Source organism: Triticum aestivum, chromosome 7D (genome assembly GCF_018294505.1).
Source record: "Triticum aestivum cultivar Chinese Spring chromosome 7D, IWGSC CS RefSeq v2.1, whole genome shotgun sequence".
Taxonomy (NCBI): Eukaryota; Viridiplantae; Streptophyta; class Magnoliopsida; order Poales; family Poaceae; genus Triticum; species Triticum aestivum.
Window position 1 is genome coordinate 240,484,670 of NC_057814.1, and position 26,476 is coordinate 240,511,145.

Here is a 26,476-nt window from a genome sequence, read left to right on the forward strand (position 1 = left end):
CTCTATGGCCTCAAGCAGGCCCCTCGGGCGTGGTATGATACTTTGAAGGAATTCCTCATGAAGAAAGGCTTCAAACCCGGTTCACTCGACCCTACTCTTTTCACTAAATCATATGATGATGAATTGTTTGTATGCCAAATATATGTTGATGACATCATCTTTGGCTGTACTGACCAACGTTATAGTGATGAATTTGCCTATATGATGAGTGAAGAATATCAAATGTCTATGATGGGAGAGTTGAAATTCTTCTTAGGTCTTCAAATTCATCAACAGCGCAATGGCATATTCATATCTCAGGAGAAATACCTCAAGGATGTACTGAGGAAATTCGGCATGCAAGATTGCAAAAGCGTCAAAATTCCTATGCCCACAAATGGACATCTATGCACTGATGAAAATGGTATTGACTTCGATCAAAAGGTATACCACTCCATGATTGGTTCTTTATTGTACATATGTGCATCTAGGCCAGATATTATGCTTAGTGTTTGCATGTGTGCCCGATTTCAAGCTACACCGAAGGAATCACACCATAAGGCTGTGAAGCATATTCTTCGATATCTAGCTCACACACCAACACTAGGATTATGGTACCCCAAGGGCTCGGCTTTTGATCTCGTTGGATATTCTGACTCTGACTATGCTGTTGATCGTGTGGATCGCAAGTCAACATCTGGTACATGTCATTTCCTCGGACGATCTTTGGTCTGTTGGTCCTCGAAGAAACAGAACTGCGTATCACTGTCTACTGCTGAAGCTGAGTACATTGCTGCTGGTTCTTGCTGTGCTCAATTGCTGTGGATGAAGCAAACTCTCAAGGACTACGGCATCAATGTGAAGAATGTTCCTCTCTTCTGTGACAATGAGTGTGCCATCAAGATTGCTCACAACCCGGTTCAGCACTCGAAGACAAAGCACATTCAGATCCGTCATCATTTTCTTCACGATCATGTGTTGAAGGGCAACATTTCTATTAAGCATGTGAAGACTGAAGAACAGCTAGCCGATATCTTCACAAAGCCCTTGTATGAGAAGAGATTTAGCAAGTTGCAGTGTGAGCTAAATATCTTAGAATCTTCGAATGTTCTTTGAAAAGACACTCATCCTAACACTTATGCAGAATTGATGACTTAGATGTGCAACACATGAAGAAAAGTTTTTCTTCAATCAATGAAGAATAACACTCTAAGTGTGAAGAAATTAATGAAGAATTTGATTCTCAGAACCCTACGACAATTGTACGCGGTGTCTGAAATCATCATTCTTATACGGTGGGTCACACCACCACAAAAGTTGAAAATCTTCAATTTGAGTTTTTCCTCAGGTTTGAAATTCCTCAGTTTTTCATATTCTTCAACTTTGCAAAATCTTCACTGTTTCCGTCGTTTCTCTTCATGAGCTATATATATATATGTGAGTTTATGTCCTCTACAGCATTCACTTATTGCTATTTCTTCAAGTTGCTATTTCTGCTAAGTGAATGTGATCGGACCCTTCCCCCTCTATGCTAAACTCAACCCAATCTATTCACAAATTCTTCATGTGCGTTCTATTCGAAACTTGTTCAAAATCTTCACTGTGTCCTTGTCAGCTGAAGAATTTGCGATCGGAACTTTTAACTTATCTTATCCAAATTTTCGGCTTTGCCGCTCAAACCGTTACGCTTCCCACGATATCCTTATCTATTCACCCATGATCTAACACGATCTCCACTTCTCAGTACGTGGGTGACACATGTCATACGGATGAGAAGGGTCAGGGGCATGTTCGTCCAATTTCTTCGGGCGAACCGTTTTTCACCGTGGCTATAAATACCCCCTCTCCCCTTCCTCACTTCTTTTACTCCGCTCGACCTCTCTCCAGCTCGAGCTTCTCAAACCCTAGCGCCGCCGCTACATCATCGTCGCCGATGAGGAAGAGCTTCACTGCCTCGACCTCGTCGCCGCCGTACTCACGCCGGCCGCGGAAATCTTCACTCCGCCGCCGCCATAGCCGTCTTCCTCCGCCAAGTTAGGGCGTGGAAGATCTGCACAGACGAGCTTCACTTCTCCACATCCCAGTTCATCGTGTTCTTCGTTCAGGGTAATTAAAAGTTACTTTTACTGCCCACTTTGATTCAAATGTTTACCACAAAATCTTCAAAGGTGTTTTTTTCTTCAAATCCTCACACACTAAACACCTCACATGTCATCAGCTCTTGATTCGTTTCTCTAAGCATCACTTTTCTTCAAGATTCCTCAATTGTGTGGATCTTCGATCTATACAACTCTGGAACCTAAGACAAAGAACGCTTAGTGAAATTCTTCAAGACTCATCTGGTCAAATTCCTCAAACTTGTTCTTATCGAAAAACCTTCTGAGATTGCATATGACCTCTCCAAATTCCTCGCAACTATACTCTGTTCACAGGTACTCATGTCCGCTGCTGAATCACTAGGTTCTCATCAACTTAACTCATTTGCAGCGTTCCTTGAAGAAAAGTTGCATACTTCTTCAGAGAGTTCAATTGTTCAAATTCCTCAACTGAAGAAAATGACTACTGAAAAGAGGCCACAGAAGGGAGGAAAGAAGCCTGAGGTCAATACTGCCTTTGAAATCCCTCAGGACATTTATGTGGGGTATTGCACTCCCCCTGAGGAAGATAAGAATCAGCGCAAGGTGCACATTCAGAGGATAGAAAGGAGATGGGCAAAAGAGTGGAGGGAGTACATGTATGTGACTCCAAAATACATGAAGAAATTCGTTGCTACTCCTCCATGCTCAAGACCTCCATTGGCACCTGGCCAAGAGGCAGATCCCACTAGCATCAAGCGCGGTGAGGATTTTCCTGAAGAATGGGCCAAGCGCCAAGCCAAGTTGGCCAAATAGGCAAAAGATGCAGTGAGGAAATTCAACGAAGATTCCACTGCTGCTGCTGCTGAGGCCTCTGTATGGCTGAAGAAATACATGGCAAAGAAGCCTACGCACAAGCCAAGTGCCTCTTCTTCAATGCCCTCACGGCCAATTTCCTCAGCTCAGCCCTCACGGCCAATTCCTCAAGCCGCTCCTGCTCCTCCAAAGTCCTCAGCTGCTCCGACAAAATCCTCAGCACCTGTGCATCTTGCCACGTACCAAAGGACTTCAGGCATCTCTATTGCCTCAGGAGCTTCAGCTAGTTCCTCAGCTGCACCAAAGTCTTCAACAGGACCCTCTCTGCTGAAGACAAAGACAACTGCTGGACAAGGCTCTCGCCCAAGTCCTCAGAAGAAGTAGGTCGCCTTCCAAGTACCGTTTGATGAAGACGAAGCTGATGATGAAGAACTTGCTGAAATAATCAGAGACAGGCAAGTCAGGGCCGCTAGAGCCAAGGGCACAGAAGTGCCACTGCTTTTGGATCAAAAGCTGATCCTCGACTATATTGATCTCTGGCACAAGGACCCAAACACTCCTATGCCTGATTTCAAGTTGACACCTGGCCAAAGTCACATGCTGACCCATTTCATCAGTGAAGAAAAATGGAAATATGAGAAGGCCAGGCAACTCAAGAAAGCACAGTACAGGAAGGAGAAGTTCCTGAAGAACAACATTGTCTCTATGACAACTGATGAACTTGTAAAGCTCCAGTCTGAAATCAAAGTCCTCAGCGATGATTTCAACGCTTACTATGCTGATTGGACAGGTGCCAAGGTCAGGTTCGTCAATCTGACGAAGACACTCACTTCAAGTGCCGCTGCCCCTGTGCATACTGAAGTCACTCAAGCTGAAGCATCTTCTCAGCAAACTGAAGAACATGCCAGCACCGCAGATGACAATCAGGCTGCTGAAGATAATGTGAGTTCCAGGGCACCCACTAGTGGTGCGCCTGAAGAAAATGAAGAGGTCAGGGCAACTGCATCAGTTGTGCCTAAAGAAACTAAACGAAATTCCTCTGCTCCTCCTGCGCCTACCTCAACTCCGATCCTTCCATCTGCATCAGATGTGAAGAAGACCAAGGCTGCAGAGCGTGCAGCAGTGAAGAAAAGGAAAGCATCAGCTTCTTTAGATTCTTCTGCTCCGAAGGAAATGAAGCCTATGACCAGCTCTTTTGCTAACCCGATTGATGCTATTCCAATCTCAACCATGCCATCAAAGGACCTTGTTCCTTTTGGTGAAGAATATGTGATCCCTAGCAGATCTGATGAAGAAACTCCTTCTGCTGCTACGTCAGAGCAGATGGATGAAGAAATTGAAGTGGATGAAATCCCTTCAACCCCAGTGGTTTCCTCGCCTGTGCCTCAGTTTACTGCTGAAGAGGCCGGCGTTGAAGAAATTGAAGATGAAGATGTGGACATTGGCTGTACCACACTAGTGATGAATGATGACTTTTTGGAAAGTCAGCACCCCAATTCTCCACTCTTCAATCCACTGCAGCAAATTCCTCAGTCCCCAGTCACTACTGTTCAATTGGGATCTGATGAAGCTCATGAAGACATTCCAGCCGGTAGTGCTGAAGAAACTGAAAATGAAGAATTCAAGAACCAGGCTGCCACTAAAGAGGGACCAGAAATTCCTCAGCCTGAAGAACCTGAGATTGTGATTCCTGAGGTAGTGAAGCAACTCACTGACACTCCTCTGCCCAAGCCAAAGGATCCTTTCTCCAGGAAGCAAAAATTAGAGACTGATGCCTTCTTTGGCGAGCATGTATTCTTCACTGATTACAACCCTTATGACTCTGCTCGCATAAGGAAGAGGCGTTTCTGGACTGCCAGCCAGGCAAATTTCTATTCCTAAGTGATGTTCGACAAAGACAAAGTCTTCGATCATGAGCACATTCCTCACGTGGACATGGAATCTCTGCCGTGCTTCGTGCCAGTCCTCAGTGTTCATCACCACGCTGGACTGTTAAATTTCTGCACTGACATCTGTGATTGGAATGAATAACTTATTCTTCAATTCTATGCAAGACTGCACATCACTGGCAATTCTGAAGATGTGAATTCATGGGTGTTGGACTGGATGTCAGAAAACACTCACTACCAGGCACCTGCTTCTGAATTACTTTGTGCCTTACCTCTCAGTCCGCCCCTTGAAGGTGCTTGTTGCGTCTACAATGAACCTGAGCTAACCGATCACTACATGCAAGTGCTGATGAAGCCTTTGAAGCCAGGTCAGACCTCAAGAACAAAATTCCTTGTGAAGGAATTGCTGTATGTGCCTCGGACTGTTTATCGCATTCTGACGAAGACATTGAGTCCAATCAAGGGCCACGACTCAAATGAAGAAGAAGTCGTTGGCATCATGAGGAATCTGCTTTTCAATATCATTCATGGCATTCCCATCAACTTCCATGATTTCTTCATGAGGACTCTGGCTAATGTCGCCATGTCACCATTTGAGTTGAAGCCTTATGCACCTTGGATTATGAGATTCATCAGGACAAGGTCTTCACTCAACCATAAAGCTGATACACTGAACCATTGCAGCTAATTGCCCCCAATTGAAGTCCTCAAACAGACATTTTCCTCAGCTGATGAAAAGGGCAAGGCTACTACTGTAATTGATGAAGGCAGTCGTCCATTGGATGGACAATTTCGCAAGGCTGCATCCTACTCCACCAATGATGACTCTGCCACCCATGACTCTGCCGCCAACGCACCCAAGGAAAATCCTCAAGGCACAGCACCCAGGGTGATGACTGGCCGTGAGCTACTCCTCAGTCTTCACCAGAAGGTTGATCGCAATCATAAATGGGTCAAGCATCAGTTTGGTTCAATTCTTCACAACATGACTGCTACCCATAATGCAGTGAAGAAAAACCACTACTACCTTCATGAAATCCTCAACAGCACCTGGGCTGTTCTGTCTCAAGTCTATAGTGAAGAAGATCTGAAGACAATGGGTCTCAAGGATGATCTTGACTGGGCTGCACCTCCTCCGAAGAAGTACAAGAAGGTCAAGGTTCCTTCCTTGGTGGCCAGCTCCTATTCTTCATCACGTGACACTGATGAAAATGAAGATTTGTTCGGCAGGCCCTACTCCAACAACCGACCCCAACAACGCTAACGCTCCTTCATCACCTTGATATTCTTCAAGGGCGTTAGTCCTCATTTTCGACCCTTTTGGTCATTTGATGACGAAGGGGGGGGATTTGAGTTAGTCTTCAAGCAGGTCTATTATATGGGTGTTATTTTTCTAAGTTGCAACTCTCGTTCTTTTGAAGACTTTGCTGGATCGAGTTGTAAACTTAAACTCTATGGTAACCTGATACTTTTGCTGTTTCTTCCGCATGCTTATTCCTCATTAATGTTATTGCACGCACGCTGAATTACATCAGTCACCATATTTCATCATGCATTTCAAACTCTTCATATATTATGTCAAATGCGTGTATGAATTACAAGATATAGGGGGAGATCTCCATGATTCAACTCTTCAAGTGTGCATTGCTTCAAAAGCAAATTCCTCACTACGCACATCTTCACGAGGAGTTCTTCTATATCTTGCAATCAAATTCCTCAATATCAGTATTTACACTTCATATGTTTATCCCCGTTGAAAGCTTAACCTATATTGTCATCAATCACCAAAAAGGGGGAGATTGTAAGTGCATCTAGTGCCCCTTAGTGATTTTGGTGTATTGAAGACTTATAGGTTAAGGGACTAATGCGTTTGTGAGTGTACACAGATCTATAAGTCTATGAGGAGTTTGATAATTAGAGAGAAAGTCGACCCCTAAAAATGAAGTTCTTCGACTGAAGACTTTGGATTTCTGAAGACTTCTGAAAGTGAAGAAATTGGTGTGACCTTGAAGACTTGGTATTCATTTGAGGAATATGAAGCGTGAAGACTTTTGTTTTCGTAGTTTCATTTTCTCTTTCTTGAGTCATAGGAAACACCGTACTGTTAAAGGGGGTCGAGGAAATACTAAGGAAAAATTTCCATGTGATGCTCAACTCAAAATCCTACACCTACCAATCCCTTCGAGTGAAGCCATTGGAAATGTCATACAGTTCAGTCATATTCTTCAGTGACAGAGACGAAGTTCTTCTGGTCTCTGAGGAATTGTTCTGACTGAGGAGTTAGGAAAATTCGCCAGTGCGGATTGCCTACACAGTGAGGAACATGATAGCCCTGAGGAATTTGATACTCAAATTTCCGACCGTTGCTGTGCTATGCGCCAGCTGTCCCAAAATATCTACCCACCTAACGGTCATATCATTGAAGGGCATTTATGTCTTATCATACGGGCTGATCCCTAGGCTATAAATATCCGCCCCTACAACCACTAGCTGGTTGGCTGCTGCGAGAGAAATTGACACTTGTCATTTGAGAGCGTCCCATCCTCCGAGGACTTTGAGCGGAAATCGTCAAGTGAGGAAAAACCCCAAACCCAAACACTTACAAACCCAAAGTGATTGAGCATCACTGAAGAGATTAATCCTGCGTGGATCTGACGCTTGTTACCTTTGAAGACTGTGCTTCTTCCAGACGGTTAGGCATCATGGTCTAGAGCATCCAAGAGGAAATTGTGGATCGTTGAGTGACCGAGTTTGTGAAGGTTTGGAAGTCACATGAAGACTTACCACGAGTGATTGGACGAGGTCTGTGTGACCTTAGTTCAAGGAGAATACGGTGAGGACTGTGTGTCCAGGACTGGGTGTCCTCAGGTTTAAATACCTAGCCGCTCCAACCAGACGTACAACTGAGACAGCAGTTGGAACTCGTCTACCAAATCATTGTCTTCACCAACCCAACTGGTTCTATTTCCTCAACTCTTTCATTTCCTCATTCCTGTGTTGTGCAATTGTTCATATATATGTTTGAAGACTTTGACTAAAGACTTTCTCAATTTCCTCAGTTCAATTTTCCTCAGTCTGTTTGTCTTCACCCTGTGTTATCCTGTGTTTACGCTTTCTGTACTCTGTGCTTGTTTTCATTTCATCATGATGACTATGCTTGTGCTCTGCTATGCATACTCTTGAGTACGTATTCCGCTGCAAGTAGTTCTTCGCTAAGGAATTTCCTCACCTACCAATTCCTCAGTGAAGAATTTATAAAAATCGCCTATTCACCCCCCCTCTAGTCGATATAACGCACTTTCAGAAAATATCAAGAACACTTCTAAAAATCACCAGAAATTCTAAACAGCTCAGAAAAATCTCATCTTTGGCGAGCTGCTAGATTTCTTTGCAGAGAACAAAATGCAAAAAGAATCAATTCATTTGGACTTATGGTTGAAGAGTTATGGTTGTTTGAAGCGTTCTGTAAATTCAAATGAATTTGAATAAAAATAAACAAACTAGGGGTGACGTCGAAGGCGTAAAGCCCAGGGGCGCTACCACTCGTACCGCTTCGCACGCGTACAGAGTGGCTGACTAGCGGGCCCCGCTAGTCAGATGAGGAGGAGGGGGAGAAGGAAACAGAAGGAGTCGCGGCTTCGCTGGAGCTCTCGCCCGCGACGAGGGCTCCTTGGCCAAAACGAGAGGGAGGGATGGAGAGAGGGGACGGAGGCGTACCTGCCCGTACCCGTAGCGTAGCTAGGGGTGGTCGGACGACGTCGGAATCGACCTCGCAAGCGGAGGCAGAACGGGGTGGTCACCGGAGATGAGGAAGACGGCGAGCAGAGGCAACTCCAGGGGCTCCAGGGGGACGGGATGGCTTCACCGCAGAGAGGCGGAGGCCTTGGAAGGGTCGCCCTGGCCTGGGAGGGGCTGGAGCTACCGCGGCGACCAGAGGGGATCGCCGGCGAGCTCGAGTTCGAGGACGGCGGCCCGCGGCCTGCCCGGCCGGGCTACGGTTTCCTGCGTGCTTGTGGGGTGTGTGGGGGTAGTGGATGGTGCTCGAGGAGGCTGGGGGCAGCTCCATTTATAGGCGAGCGGAGAGGGAGGTTCGGGCTCCGCCAGTGGACACCTGTCCACAGCGCCCGGCGACGAGCGGCGTCAGTGAGAGGGGGAGAAGGCGACGCAGCTCACGCGGCGACTGTTGGCAAACGGGGACGAGCACAGGAACGAGGAGAAGGCGACGAGCACAGTGCGCACCGCACTGTTGGGTTGGCCGGACCGTGCCCGTGCTCGCTGCGGCGAGCTCCGGCGTCAGCGAGCGCCAGGGGGATGTTAATGGCGTTGAGACGAGGATGGTGGCGAAGTTTGGCACGCTCAGGCAGACGGGGGAAGCGAGCACGCGCGAACAGAGCGCTTGGCGGCACTCAGAGCGCGTCGACACGCACACATGGCATGGTGGACACGCGTGGTCACCGCGCGAACTCTTCCCTCAGGCCAGCCTACATCCAAAAATCATGTCTGGCATGTTGTTCATGGTGGTTTTGAAGTTTACCATGCTTTGGTTTGGATCCAGGTGCAGTAGAGGAGTTTTTACATGCCAAGTAAGTTTTTGGTCAGTAACTTTGAGAGGTTACTGAGGTCAAATGGCTGGGAGTTGGGGATTGTGCTTTGGAGGTTAGCGATGATCTACTAAGGTGAAGATGCATAAGAAAATACAGGCACAATGGAGCAAGTAATATGGTAGTTTCTGTAGAAACCACCATTTCTGTCCAGAACAGAAAATATTTTCTGTAGCAAAAATATTCCAAAAAGTGATGAAATATTTTTGCTCAGGAAGGTGCCCTAGGTTTCAAAGAATATCTGTGAACTATCTTAGATTTTTCTGGGCCATAAAAATTGGGGTTGCTTTGGAGCATATTGAACTAGCTAGGGTTTTTGAGACAAAAATGAATATTTTTCATTTAAGAAAAATATTCCAAAGATTATTTTGGGGTGGATCAGAAGGGGAATGATGATTAGGGAGGGAAATGAAGCACTTGGGTGAAATCCAAGGGTACCCAAGTGTTTATGTCCATATGAAAATATTCAAAAACTCCAAATTTCAAATTGACTCCAAATGAAAATCAAGCAAATGAGAGAGGGCAAAAACCAGGCTGTCACATACGACCTGCGTCAAGAGCTGACAAAATCAATCTATGGATCACGAGGACGTCCTCCGGCAGGAGATGATGGTAATCAGGCCTGGCACGGCAAACATAACCAAATCCGGGGTCAGCCCTGAACACAGATGTCATCCGAACTCCGTCGCGATGTCGCCCGTTACAGAGGTACTGTGCACCCATGTGCTTTATCAATGAGGTAATGCAGCACCAGTTTCCGGAAGGGTTTAAACCCGTAAACATCGAGCCATATGAAGGAGCTACAGATCCCGCTGTATGGATTGAAGATTTTCTTCTCCACATTCACATGGCTCGCGGAGATGATCTCCCTGCAATTAAGTACCTCCCTCTAAAGCTAAAAGGATCAGCACGGCACTGGTTGAATAGCCTCCTAGAAAACTCCATTGGAAGTTGGGAAGACTTAGAGGATGCTTTTCGGGACAACTTTCAGGGCACTTATGTCCGGCCACCAGATGTCGATGACTTGAGTCACATCATCCAGCAGCCTGGAGAGTTAGCTCGCAAACTTTGGAATCGGTTCTTAATTAAAAAGAACCAAATCTTGGATTGTCTGGACGCCGAGGCCTTAGAGGCATTCAAGCACAGCGTCCGTGACGAATGGCTTGCCCGGCACCTCGGTCAGGAAAAGCCGAAGACCATGGCAGCCCTTACTACACTCATGACCCGCTTCTGCGCGGGCGAAGATAGCTGGTTAGCTCGTAGAAGCAACAATACCAGCGACCCTGACACTTCTGAGGCCCGGGATGGCAATGGAAGGCCACGACGCAACAAAAACAAGCGTCGGAACAACCACGAAGAAACAGAGGATACAGCGGTAAACGCCGAATTCAATGGCTCTAAAACCGGTCAGCGGAAGAAGCCATTCAAAGGTAATAGGGACGGTCCATCCAACTTGGACAAAATACTGATCGACCCTGCCAGATTCATGGCACCCCCGATAAGCCTGCCAACCACACCAACAGAAACTGTTGGGTTTTTAAACAGGCCGGTAAATTAAATGCCAAACACAAGGGGAAAGGAGCTCCAAGCAAGGACGATGATGAGCCTCGCCCACCGCGCACTGGGGGATAGAAACAGTTTCCCCCCGAGGTAAAAACGATGAATATGATCTATGTCACCCACATCCCTAAGAGGGAGCGCAAACGTGCATTAAGGGACGTCTACGCCGTAGAGCCCGTCGCCCAAAAATTCAACCCATGGTCGGCTTGTCTGATCACCTTTGATCGCAGGGACCACCCAACCAGTATCCTTCACAGTGGTTCGGCGACCCTGGTACTCGATCCTATCATTGACGGATACCATCTTACTAGAGTCTTTATGGACGGCTGCAGCAGCCTCAACTTGATCTACCAGGATACTGTCCGTAAGATGGGTATCGACCCATCAAGAATCAAGCCTAGCAACACTACCTTTAAAGACTGATACTGGCATGGATGCCCGCTGCACGGGCTCCTTAACACTAGAGGTCGTATTCGGCTCTCCAAACAACTTCTGAAGTGAGGATTTGATCTTCGACATCGTCCCTTTCCGCAGTGGTTATCACGCACTCCTCGAACGAACGGCTTTCGCCCGCTTTAATGCGATCCTGCACTATGCTTATCTGAAGCTTAAAATGCCTGGACCTCGCGGCGTCATCACAGTAAATGGGAATTTGGAGCGCTCCCTCCGTACTGAAGAGCACACCGTGACCCTAGCAACCGAAGTACAGGGCGGCCTCATCAAGCCGAACAACTCATCATTCATAAAGACCCACGACTCTGCTAAGCGAGTCCAATCCGCATTACAATGCGATAGCCCAGTGGGGCCAGAGGTGGAATAGTATTTTAGCCTCCGCCGACATCCCCATAAGGTGGCGGCATACATACCGCGCGTACATAATTATGCACTTAAAATACCTTGGGCAGTGCCGGAGGCACACTGTGGAAAAGGTCTATAGTACGGCTTGACGCTATTCAGACCTTGAATATTCTTCTCACAGGAGGTTCGTTAAAAACCCGCCTACTCTACGGTTGTACAAGGGCTCTTTTCCAGGTCCCTCTTTCTTACAGACGACCATCACCTCCTCCTCTCAAAGGATTTCATACCAAGAAGGAACGGCGTAGACGTGCGGCAGGGCACCTTTCGGATCTCCAAACAACTACTTTTAGGCCCTGTGTAAAACTTTCCTTTGTGTAAACTTTTGGCATATAAAATAGCCTCGATATTTATGGCATTCTGTGTAATAACACATCTCAACATATTTATGAGGGCATAAAGGAAGCAGTTGATCGCAACTTTTGTTTGCTACTCATCCATTGCATATTGCCATATGTCTTCCCTCCCTACTTCAGACTGGCACACGTGCTTTAGTCCGGCCTTAACACCGGGGGCTGTATTAGGCCCTACACATTTTCAAGTCCGAACACCTATAGGGTACTCTTCGGCGTCCCGGATATTGCATTATATGCATCGGCTTTGAATCATGTCTTTGGTCCATAGTTGGGTTGCCCGGCTCCTGTGCTTACCACCTTACGTTCTGCTCGTTCGGCTAAGGTAGCAAATGGAGAACTACTACAATTGTATTTATGGTTTGTCCGGTCAAGTACCTCAGTAGAGAAAGCTGAAAACTGACTGTCATGATATGCGAGAGCCAGTCGGCGATCAGAGGACTAAGTATTCTACTACATATCGTTCACGATTCACTCTGTGTTATATGAGGGGCTGGTCTTCGTCCAGCCGCATGAAAAAGACACCACAGTACGGGTAGGTGCACACGCACAAGGGGCTAGTACTTAGCTCCACAGTCAAACTCCTTTGGCTAAGTGAAAGTAATAAAGCCGCATAGTTTGATTGCCTTGTTCACCTCGCGGACACCTCCTTTATGGACCAAGACGCTGGATAAAGAATGGTCACGCGTTACTCCGAACAGCCCTGTAGTATCTACATGGGGGCTGAAGCCGACGACTAGCAACTTTTTCACATAAAGGCCGCACACGAGGAAAAATCGCTTGACACAAAAGGCACAAACATAGATTTATTACAAGCGTGGGTTCATAACATAGTTTTTACAACCCAAACACATCTAGTCAAATATTACGTCCTTAGAACATTGGCCCTTAATGTCTACTACGCAACTTTATCCTGGTAGACGTTGTTGGGCCTCCAAGTGCAGAGTTTTGTAGGACAGTAGAAAATTTTCCTCAAGTGGATGTCCTAAGGTTTATCAATTCGTGGGAGGCATAGGATGAAGATGGTCTCTCTCAAATAACCCTGCAACCAAATAACAAAGAGTCTCTTGTGTCACCAACACACCCAATACAATGGTAAATTGTATAGGTGCACTAGTTCGGTGAAGAGATGATGATACAAGTGCAATATGGATGGTAGATATAGGTTTTTGTAATCTGAAAATATAAAAACAGCAAGGTAACTAGTAACAAAAGTGAGCAAAAATGGTATTGCAATTCTTAGAAACAAGGCCTAGGATTCATACTTTCACTACTGCAAGTTCTCTCAACAATGATAACATAATTAGATCATATAACAATCCCTCAATGTGCAAAAAAGAGTCAATCCAAAGTCACTAATAGCGGAGAACAAACGAAAAGATTATTGTAGGGTATGAAACCACCTCAAAGTTATTCGTTCTGATCGATCTATTGGGCTATTCCTATAAGTTTCACAAACAGCCCTAGAGTTCGTACTAAAATAGCACCTTAAGACACATATCAACCAAAACCCAAATGTCACCTAGATACTCCAATGTCACCACAAGTATCCGCGGGTTTTATTATACGATATGCATCACACAATCTCAGATTCATCTATTCAAACCAACACAAAGAACTTCGAAGAGTGCCCTAAAGTTTCTACCGGAGAGTCAAAACGAAAACGTGTGCCAACCCCTATGCATAAGTTCACATGGTCACAGAACCCGCAAGTTGATCACCAAAACATACATCAAGTAGATCACGTGAATATCCCATTGTCACCAGAGATAAGCATGTGCGAGACATACATCAAGTGTTCTCAAATCCTTAAAGACTCAATCCGATAAGATAACTTCAAAGGGAAAACTCAATCATTAACAAGAAGGTAGAGGGGAAGAAACACCATATGATTCAACTATAGTAGCAATGCTCGCGGTACATCAAGATCGTGGCAAATCAAGAACATGAGAGAGAGAGAGAGATGAAACACATAGATAATGGTACATACTCTTGGCCCTGAGGGTGAACTACTCCCTCCTCGTCATGGACAGCGCTGGGATGATGAAGACGGCCACTGGTGATGATTTCCCCCTCCGGCAGGGTGCCGGAACAGGGTCCCGATTGATTTTTGGTGGCTACAGAGGCTTGCGGCGGTGGAACTCCCGATCTAGGTTTTTTTTCAGGGGTTTATGTATTTATAAGAATTTTTGGCGTTGGGTTCACACTACTAGGGAAAACCTTATACACATAATCTTACCAGTAGCGAGGGGCGAAAACAAGCGCTACCACTACTTACCAGTAGCGCGTGGCACTCAAATGCGCTGTAGCTAAGTTCATAGCAGTAGCGCGTCTCAGGGAAGAAGCGCTACAACTACAATTCCCCTACTGTTCTCGGCAGGCTACCAATAGTAGTAGCGGGATCAGAAAAAGCACGCTATTGCTAAGGTGATTGTAGTAGCGTGTTTCACGGGAAAGCGCTACTGCTAATGAAAGGAAAATAAAATGAAAAACATATGGGAAAGTAAAGGAAATGAAAGAAATAGAAAAAGGGGAAGGAAAAAAAATAAAATGTGGAGGAAAACAAATGAAGAAGAAAAATAAAGGAGAAAGGCGTAGCATCAGCGTGCTTTCCGGAAAGGCGCATAGCTAACTTAGCAGTAAAGCACTCCGTAAGCCGCGCTATAGCTAATGTAGCAATAGCGCATTTCCTGGAACACGCAACTACTACTTCTGACTTAACCGCGCGGTTCTTTCTTCCGCACGACAACTTCCCCCAAATCGAACTCCTCCGCTGTCGCCGCCGTCGTCGCCTAGCATCGCCGTCGGCCGCTGCGCGCTCTCCCGTCGCTCTCCGCACGCCCTCGACACCGCCCCCGACCTCGACACTGCCCTCGACCGCGACCTCAACGCCACCCCGACCCCGACGTCGACGCTGCCCTCCGTCGCGCGCCCGAGCCCCGACCCCGACCTCGACGCCGCCTGCCCCTCCCTCGCCCCCGGCACCCGAGGTGAGCACGCCTCCTCCTCCCCCTCCCCTCTGCCTAGCTAAAGTTCCTAGGGTTCATCAAATTTTAGATTGCATCAAATTTGTTAGGGTTCATCAAATTAGATGCTAATTAGGGCAGTAGTTCCTAGGTAGGTTCATCTAATTAGTTAGTAAGAACTAGGGCAGTACTGTTTAATAGAATTGGTAAGAAAATTAATAGAGCTAATTGAACTAGTTTATTTTTAGTAAGAACTAGTTGACTTAATAGAACAAGTGTATTTTAGTAAGAAAATTAATATAACTAGTTGAACTAGTTTATCTTTAGTAAGAACTAGTTTATTTTTATTTTTATTAAGTTTATTTTTAGTAAGAACTAGTTGAATTGATAGAACTAGTTGAACATGTCACATTTGTTGTTATTTTTTTAGTTAAAGCAATTATTCCCGCATCGACGTCGACGATGCCTATCCCGCATCCTCGTCGTCGACTCGGCGGAGGACACCTGCTTGAACAGATGGGCCATGTCCGGGACTGGGCTCCGCCGGGCTGGTACTGGGAGGCGCTAACTACCGGGGGCGCAGCTTGCTGAGGAGCCAGCCCGTCATTGACCCGAACCTTCTTTGGTGGCGGTTGTGTGGGCCAGCGACGGTGCAGAGGCTTCAGGACCCCACGGAGGTGGTACATCGTCGTGTCAGTGAGGAGGACGCGCATGTCCGTCGCTACATGGTTGTGTTGGAGCACAGGTTCTCAAATACCTGGCAGGTTCTCCAGGTATCTCACTAGAGCTATGATCATGTGATGGTTCCTTCTCTTTGGGTGTCCACCGCCCGCGCCGATACCCGTCGTTCACTAGGGTTTTAGTTGTATTAGTGATATTATATGTATGATACTATTCGAGATGTATTAGTGATAATATTCGAGGATGTACGGACGTAAGAGATGATTTAATTTTGCTTATTGAATGCATGCTAATTTGAATACTTATTTATTTTACGATTTGGTTTTGCTTATTGAATGCTCAGATTGGAGAAGTACTACTATTTTGAATGCTCAAATTGGACCCCACTATGCAAGGCGTATGCATTTGATTAGTTGATAGCTTATAGGGTTTTTGTTTTTGCAGAAATCTAGGAGCCCCTCCATCATCCCCGCCGTCGTCCCCGTCACCGACCCCCTCCGAACTCGAGGTGAGACCAGCCAAATCTCCATGTCAATATGAGTCCTATAAGATATTTTGAAATGTTTTTTCTCATATTTTCAACCATTGAAATGCAATGACCATCAAGTTTGAATGCTCATATGATGTGGATAAAACATGCATATCTTGTGTTGCTCAAATAGGATATGTGCTTGCCCAAGTGGCAGGTCATGTTTGCAGGTTACACCTCTGAGTGGCCTATGTTTTGACGGAGTGTTGATTAATTTCCGTTCCGGCAAATTTCAGGCGCTCGATATGTCCTTTTTTAGCAAAGGCCGTGCCGGATTTTTCCGTGAATTTTGGCATGTCTTGTGCTAGAATATGTAGGAAATATCGAGTGGCCTGGATTTTCTAAAAAGATAATTAAACAATATTTTGGGTTGAATTTAAGTCTGTCGAGGCTCCACCATATAGGAGAGACAAAGAATCCCGATTGTTGTCATGGGGGTCGTCTCTCCTTCTTCTCCTTGTGCTAGACCTTTGTTATGCACTAGGGGAAGGAGGGGTAACGACCATCACTGAAGGTCGCAAATGTCAGAGAGGAATCAGTGAGGGAGAGTCTCCACCATATATGAGAGGACGAAGAATCTCGACTGTTGTCGTGGGGGTCGCTTCTCCTTCGTTCCCGTGTGCTAGACATTTTGGTGTAATGCACTCGGGGATGAAAGGAGGATCGATCATCACCAACGGTCGAATGTATAGACCACGTGAGCTGAGAGTTTTCAAGAAAAGACTCGGCAGACCAATAGTCAACCCGTGATGAATAATAATGATCTAATTTAGTTTTTGTAGTACATATATTTAATTGTACAAGTTTTATCTTTGAATTATGAACATAGGAAATGTCATGCTCGGACGACGAAAGTCTCCCGGGGGAGTGCGACTGGTGCAACGACGACTGAGGTCAGTGCGACAGGCCTCACCTGGATGAAGATTGGCGCTTCAGCATTAAGCTCCAGGAGACCTTCGATGTTGAAATGGTACGCAACGATGACAAGTGTTTTTTCGTAATTAAGCATGACTTCAACTATTTCAACGTGTAAGACACTATGTCTTGGAGAGGATGGGTTTTGAAGACCATGAAAGTTTCGAAACAAAGAAAATTCACCTAAGGACCCCTCATGGTATGGATTTTAAAGTAAATCTATACAATTCTCAGACTGTAACCCATTTTAGTTGCACAAATTGGGAAGCACTTTGCAAGATGTATGGTTTTTATGAGGATATGCTTGTCACCATGGATCTTGGTGATCCTGACATCGAGCAAGACAATATGGACATTTGGGTCCTTGTTGATACGCTTCCAATTCTACTGCTATGTGAGTTTCTCAAACATAGTTATTAACTAATTTATATTGTTTATTTCAAAATAGTTGACAGCTTATTTCCATTTACAGATTATTTTCATTGTTCTAACAATGTGCGGAAGATGGTAGACAGAACCTACTACACCGATGGCTCCGAATTAACTTATCAGGAGAAAAATCATGTGATCGCATTTTGTACTGAACTTGAGAATTACAATATCTATTATCAAACTCCTCCACATTATGGTCAATACGTGCCACTAGTGCACGTGCTGAACCACGGTAACATCCATGGAGATGCCATGGTAAGATTTTTTACTATTACAACATCCGTGCATCTTCTGCATACTTCTAAAACTGAACTACATTGCTAACTACGAAGTTATTACTATGTTTGTCAACAGAAAATCCCGAAGGATTGTGTGCCTCATCTGATGTATTAGAATGTTCGCCTTGATGTTTTGAACATACAGCTAGGTCATCCTACAAATCTCACATGTCCATATCGTATTTCTAAAACCGGTGAACACATGGTAATCAAAGAATGGAAAAAATGTATGGACAGTAGTAAGGAGGTTCTTGGAAGCAACATTGTGCGGAAGGCAAGAATTGGAGATAGGATAATCTCCATTCTCCATAATGGAGAGTCAGGGTCTTATTTGATGCTATTTTACCTAAGAGAATTAGTAGGTCCTAAGAGAATGTAGTAGGTCCTATGAGGTACAATGTTTATTATGTGGTACAATGTGTTAGAGTTGATGATGAGGAGTAGTTGTGATTATGACTAGTGACCAACTTGCTATGTGAGGTCTCATTGAGGAAAACGATGATCATGAGGAGGTGTTATATGACAATGATGTATTATGATGATAATTTGTTAATGATATGATGATGATGATGATATTTATTATATCATTGGGTGAAAGAACCGCGGATTAGTTTCAAGTGGATGTCCATCCACTTGAAACTAGTCCACGGTTCTTTCACCCAGTGATGTAATAACTCATTATGATGTAAAAACAATCTCTAAATTGCTGCTTATGAAAACTTGTATAAAGGTGTATGAATACAACATGAAATAAAAAAGAAATAAAATACGGAATAATAGTAGTAGCGCGGGCTGGGAGAACCGCTACTAGTAATTACCAGTAGCGCTCTTTGGAGAAAGCGCTACTACCAAGTTGATACAGCAGTAGCGTGGGTTAACCCACCCTACTGCTAACCTTTAGATGTAGCGCCGTACCAGTAGCTCTCTTGCCCGTGCTACTGATAGGCCTAAAACACGCGCTACTGCTAGGCTTTTCCCTAGTAGTGTCATGTCAGGGGGGTCCACAAGGAGCCACAAGGACGGAGGGCGCGCCCTAGGGGGGTGGGCGTGCCCTCCACCCTTGTGGAGGCCTCGTGGCTCTTCTAGCCCAACTCCTTTGCTTCAGCGGCTTCTTCTGGTCCATCAAAAATCATCATAAATTTTCAGCTCATTTGGACTCCGTTTGATATTCCTTTTCTGTAAAGCTCAAAACAAGGAAAAAAAAACTGAAACTGGCACTGGGCTCTAGGTTAATAGGTTAGTCCCAAAGATCATATAAAATAGCATATAAATGCACATAAAACATCCAAGATAGATAATAAAATAGCATGGAACAATCAAAAATTATAGGTACGTTGGAGATGTATCAAGCATCCCCAAGCTTAATTCCTACTCGTCCTCGAGTAGGTAAATGATAAAAATAATTTTTGATGTGGAATGCTATCAAGTGCACAAGTTTGATCAATGATAATTTCAATCACTTTTTCTAGCATCATTATATATCATAACAATAGCTCATATCATAAAGCTTCTCATGATCAAGTAGCAAGCTATTCACATGTTAAAGCATATATCATAAACTTTCTTGAAAACTAATAAACTATGTTCCCAGTCATCAAACAATTGCAATTCGTCTTATTTTCAGGAAGGGTCTATGTAAGAGCTTTGATTTAGCAAATCCCACATACTCAACTATCATATAGTCTTACATGATTGCTACCACTCAAAGCATATTTTTAGAACAAATAGCATCCATCGAACACAGAGAAAGATAGGGGCTTAATGTTTCGCCTCCAAACTTATTTATCATATAGATAATTGTCAAGAATAATAATTCATGATCAAATATATTTGAATGGCCATATATGCTTAGATCTTTCCCCATCACATGATGCTTGCTAACTAAAGAGTAGGTTGGAATGAGAAAGAATACTACTGACTCTTGCATAAAAGTAAAAGATAGGCCCTTCGCAGAGGGAAGCAAGGATTTGTAGAGGTGCGAGAGCTCGAAGCTTTTAAAACAGGGATGAAAGTAATTTTGAGAGGTATGCTTTCATTGTCAATATAACAACCAAGAGTTCCCAATATCTTCCATACTGATACATTATAGGTGGTTCCCAAACAGCAAGGTAAATATTTTACTCCCCCTCCACCAACAATCACATTCCACAGCTGGTCCGAAACAATGGGTACCGTCCAACTATCAACAATCCTGGGGGAGTTTTGTTTAATTTATTTGCGATTTTGTTTTTGATCTTTTGATCATAGGACTGGGCATTCCAATTACCAGCCATTTTCTCATGAATGATGAGCGGAGTCCACTCATCGTGAGAATAACCCACCTAGTATGGAAGATACTGACAGCCCCTAGTCGCTACATGAGCGATTCGGGCAAACAAAACAGCTTATTATTTGAAGGTTTAGAGTTTGGCACATGCAAATTTACTTGGAACGGCAGGTAAATACCGCATATAGGTAGATATGTTGGACACTCACGGAAGAAACTTGGTTCAAGGAATCTGGATGCACATGCAGTATTCCCGCTTAGTACAGAAATTTAGGCTACCAAAAGATTCTAAGTAGCAAGCACCACATGTTGGAGGATCCATAACATATAACTTCTATACAAATATACCCAAGCATAACTCATTATGTTGGAGGATCCATAACAATATAACTTCTATACTAATTTGCTCACGTTTGAAAATAATTAATGGGGCTCACAATCATAGAAGATCTCTAAGATAGTACATTTATATGTGAAATCTCTCTTCCTTCAGTATTCTATTCTTTCATGAATTGTTCAAGTGACCAAAACTATGTTTGCTAACTTTCAATAAATTTACCACCTCTACTTCTTATATGTGAGGTCATTACTCCCCATGGGACAAGCATATGAAACATATATAATTTCAGATTTATGATATTCAATTCATTCAACCATTTACTCATAGGATATAAGTGAAGCACGTGTGTAAATGACAAACTACTCCAAACGATAGAAGTGAAGATCAATGAGTAGTCAAATAATTATTTAGCTATGTGAGGACTCTCTCTCATTTAAGTGTTTCAGATCTTAAGTACTTATTTCAAACATCAAGCAAAACAAAATAAAATGACATTGCAATGATAACACATATCATGTGAAGAAGCAAAAACTTAGGTTCAACCAAAACTGACCGATCATTGTTGAAGAAGAAAGGTGGGATGCCAACCGGGGCATCCCCAAGCTTAGATGCTTGAGACTTTCTTGAAATATTGACTAGGGATGCCTTGGGCATCCCCAAGCTTGAGCTTTTGTGTCTCCTTAATTCCTCTCGTATCACGGTTTCCTAATTCTTAAAAACTTCATCCACACAAAACTCAACAAGAACTCGTGAGGTAAGTTAGTATAAATCAACGCAAAACCTTATCATTCTCTACTGTAGAAAATCACTAAAATGATTATTTTATATTTCATACTAAATGCTTGTGCATATTTAATAGTCCTTTCCTCAAATAGAATCATTAAATACGCAGACATATGCAAACAATGCAAATATAACAACAATCTGTCTAAATAGAATAGTCTGTAAAGAATGCAAGAGGAATCATACTTCCCTAACTCCAAAAATTATGAAAACTTGCCACACTGTAGATAATTTTTTGTTACTCATTGAGTAAAAATTTCAAGATATTATCATGTTCTGACTATTCACCAATATTCAAAACATAACAGCAAACTTTTTGTTTTCAAACAGCAACATATAGACTTGAAAAATAAGCATGGTAAAGGCTATACTTGACCTTTTTATTGAACTAAAAGATGTAAACCATTACTCTAAATAACTGCAAGCAAATCCTAATGAAAGAAAATGACGCTCCAAGAAAAACTCATGTCATGTGGTGAATAAAAATATAATTCCAAGTAAGGTTATCGATGAACGAAGACGAAAGAGGGGATGCCATCCGGGGCATCCCCAAACTTAGGCTCTTGGTTGTACTTGAATATTACCTTGGGGTGCCTTGGGCATCCCCAAGCTTAGGCTCTTGCCACTCCTTATTCCGTAGTCCATCAAAACTTTACCCAAAACTTGAATACTTCACAACACAAAACTTAACAGAAAACTCGTGAGCTTCGTTAGTATAATAAAACAAATCATTCACTTTGATACGGTCAAGACAAGATTCATAATTTTTCTCACATGATGCCTACTGTACCCTATCATTTCTACAATTTATATTAAGCAATATAAGCCACAGAAACTAGAAAACAAGCAAACTATGCAATGAAAACAGAATCTGTCAAAAACAGAATAGTGTGTAAAGATCTGAATTGAAATCATACTTCTCTAACTCCAATAATTCTGAAAAATTAGGACAACCTGGGAAATTTGTATATAAATGTACTGTAAAAACTTCAGAATTTTTTGACACTCCAGTGATTTTTAACAATTCTGTGACTGGGCGCAAAAGTTTCTGTTTTTGCACAGAATCAAGTCAACTATCGTCCATACTATCCCAAAGGCTTTACTTGATACTTTATTGAAACAAAATCTATAAAACATGATTACTATAGTAGAATAATCATGTGAACACACCAAAACAGTAGGTATAAATGTTGGGTTGTCTCCCACCAAGCGCTTTTCTTTAATGCCTTTCTAGCTAGGCATGATGATTTCAATGTTGCTCACATAAAAGATAGGAATAGCACATTTAAGTCTAATCCACTTCCTATGCATAGGGATTTTGTGAACAAACAACTTATGGGAACAAGAATCAACTAGCATAGGAAGGCAAAACAAGCATAACTTCAAGATTTTCAACACGTAGAGAGGAAACTTGATATTATTGCAATATGTAGAAGCATATGTTCCTCTCTCATAATAATTTTCAGTAGCATCATGAATGAATTCAACAATATAACTATCACATAAAGCATTCTTTTCATGACCTACAAGCATAGAAATTTTACTACTCTCCACATAAGCAAATTTCTTCTTATTCGAAATAGTGCGAGTATCATAAGAAACTCGAATACTATAAATTGTTTCCACATTAAAAGGGTAATCGCAATTATGACAAGCTTTATAAATATAATCATCACTACTTTTTATAACATAAGTGTCATCACAATAATCATCATAAGTAGCAATTTTGTTCTCATCATAATCAATTGAAACCTCTTCCAAGATAGTGGAATCATTACTAAATAAAGTCATGACCTCTCCAAATCTACTTTATCATTATAATAAGATTCAACATTCTCCAAAATAGTGGGATCATTACTTCCTAAAGTTGACACTCTTCCAAACCCACTTTTATCAATATAATCATCGTAGATAGGAGGCATGCTACAATCATGATAAATTTGCACATCAAAACTTGGGGACTAAAACTATCATCCTCACTAAACATAGCATCCCCGAGCTTGGGACAAACATTAATTGCATAAAATAAATTCTCAAACATGTCATTCTCATCAAACATAGCATCCCCAAGCTTGGGCCTTTCCATATCATAAGCATAATCACGCTCATCATTAATAGTACAGATAGCACCAATAGTATAGCAATTAGTATCATCATTGTTTTCTAAGTTGGTGCCAAAAAGATTCTCAAGATTATAACAAGTACCATTACTTTCCCAATCGTAATCATTACAATGAGTAATAGGCATAAAGAAATCATCCGCAATAATTTCTTCGGACATAGTATCATAAGCAAAGAATCAATATCATCATCAAGTATATCATCCTCCACATTTATTTTTGATTCATTCTCATGAGGAATAACATTGATAGGAGCAACATCATTCGGGAGGGATACATTTTTACCTTTGCTTTTCCGTCTTTTCCTTTTCTTCTCCACATCATGTGTGGGTTTAATCGACCTTTTGGAGCTCCTTATTAATGAGGTTGGTTGCATAGGAAGCTCATTCTCGTAAACCGTTTCATCACGAGAGACAATAGGAGGGAAAGTGGAGAGCTTTACCCTTTCATTAGTACTTCTTTCATGTTCTAATGGTTTTCCCATCTTTCTATAGTAGGCAATATAAGCATTTTCATTGCAATTTACCATACAAAACATATAGATTTCTTTCAAATTATGCTCAACATGGTCCGTGAATATGAATGCTTCTAACCAACTATTTTTATGTGACAATTCTTCACACCCCAAAAATAAACAAAGTTCATTATAAAGTTGAAGGGTGATCAAGTTATTGCAATATTTGGCCACAATTCTATCATAGAAATGTATGCATTGAAAATTAAGATGACCAACTCTATTGCAAAGTTCACAAGTAATGGGATGAAGAGAGCATAATTTTCTAGCAAATTCATCTATCACGTTAAGCCACCGATTCGTTTCATCATGTTTATGCTTCTTACAAAATCTATCATCCCTAGAAGGCATGTCTTCACAAATTCTATTCACTCCACAAAAATTTGCATGCTTATAAGAAACATTTTTATCATGACTAGTGCAATCATCATTAGTACTATGGATATTCAAAGAATTCATACTATCAACATTGCAATTATCCTCATCATTCAAAGATTTCATGCCAAACATTTTATTGCATTCTTCTTCTAACACTTTGGCACAATTTTCCTTTCCATCATTTTCACGAAAGATATTAAAAAGAAGAAGCATATGAGGCAACCTCAATTCCATTTTTTGTAGTTTTCTTTTATAGACTAAACTAGTGATAAAACAAGAAACTAAAAGATTCAATGGCAAGATCTAAAGATATACCTTCAAGCACTAACCTCCCTGGCAACGGCGCCAGAAAAGAGCTTGATGTCTACTACGCAACTTTATCCTGGTAGACGTTGTTGGGCCTCCAAGGGCAGAGTTTTGTAGGATAGTAGCAAATTTCCCTCAAGTGGATGACCTAAGGTTTTATCAATCCGTGGGAGGCATAGGATGAAGATGGTCTCTCTCAAACAACCCTGCAACCAAATAACAAAGAGTCTCTTATGTCCCCAACACACCCAATGCAATGGTAAATTGTATAGGTGCACTAGTTCGGTGAAGAGATGGTGATACAAGTGCAATATGGATGGTAGATATAGGTTTTTATAATCTGAAAATATAAAAACAGCAAGGTAACTAGTAACAAAAGTGAGCAAAAATGGTATTGCAATGCTTAGAAACAAGGCCTAGTATTCATACTTTCACTAGTGCAAGTTCTCTGAACAATGATAACATAATTAGATCATATAACAATCCCTCAACATGCAACAAAGAGTCACTCCAAAGTCACTAATAGCGGAGAGCAAACAAAAAGATTATTGTAGGGATGAAACCACTTCAAAGTTATTCTTTCTGATCGATCTATTGGACTATTTCTATAAGTGTCACAAACAGCCCTAGAGTCCGTACTAAAATAACACCTTAAGACACACATCAACCAAAACCCTAATGTCACCTACATACTCCAATATCACCACAAGTATCCGCGGGTTTGATTATATGATATGCATCACACAATCTCAGATTCATCTATTCAAACCAACACAAAGAACTTCAAAGATTGCCCTAAAGTTTCTACCGGAGAGTCAAGACGAAAACGTGTGCCAACCCCTATGCATAAGTTCACATGGTCACAGAACCCGCAAGTTGATCACCAAAACATACATCAAGTAGATCACGTGAATATCCCATTGTCACCACAGATAAGCACATGCAAGACGTACATCAAGTGTTCTCAAATCCTTAAAGACTCAACCCGATAAGATAACTTCAAAGGGAAAACTGAATCCATTACAAGAAGGTAGAGGGGAGGAAACACCATATGATTCAACTATAGTAGCAAAACTCGCGGTACATCAAGATCGTGGCAAATCAAGAACCCGAGAGAGAGAGAGAGAGATAGATCAAACACATAGCTAATGGTACATACCCTCAGCCCCGAGGGTGAACTACTCCCTCCTCGTCATGAAGAGCGTCGGGATGATGAAGATGGCCACCGGTGATGATTTCCCCCTCCAGCAGGGTGCCGGAATAGGGTCCCGATTGGTTTTTGGTGGCTACAGAGGCTTGCGGCGGCGGAACTCCAGATCTAGATTTCTTTTCGGGGGTGTGAGTATTTATAGGATTTTTTGGCGTCGGTTTCACGTCAGGGGGGTCCACCAGGAGCCCACAAGGACGGAGGGCGCGCCCTCCACCCTTGTGGAGGCCTCATGGCTTTTCTAGCCCAACTCCTTTGCTTCGGAGGCTTCTTCTGGTCCATAAAAAATTACCGTAAATTTTCAGCTCATTTGGACTCCGTTCGATATTCCTTTTCTGTAAAACTCAAAAACAAGAAGAAAAAAACAGAAACTGGCATTGGGCTCTAGGTTAATAGGTTAGTCCCACAAATCATATAGAATAGCATATAAATGCATATAAAACATCCAAGATAGATAATATAATAGCATGGAACAATCAAAAATTATAGATACATTGCAGACGTATCAGCCCTCTACTATTCAGGCCCCTTCTAGGACGTCGTCGAAGTACCTCTCCGGCTTCTGATGATCATTGCCTTCGGGCGGGCCTGCTGTCGCCACTTCGGTGGCCTTCATCTTCGCACATTGCATCT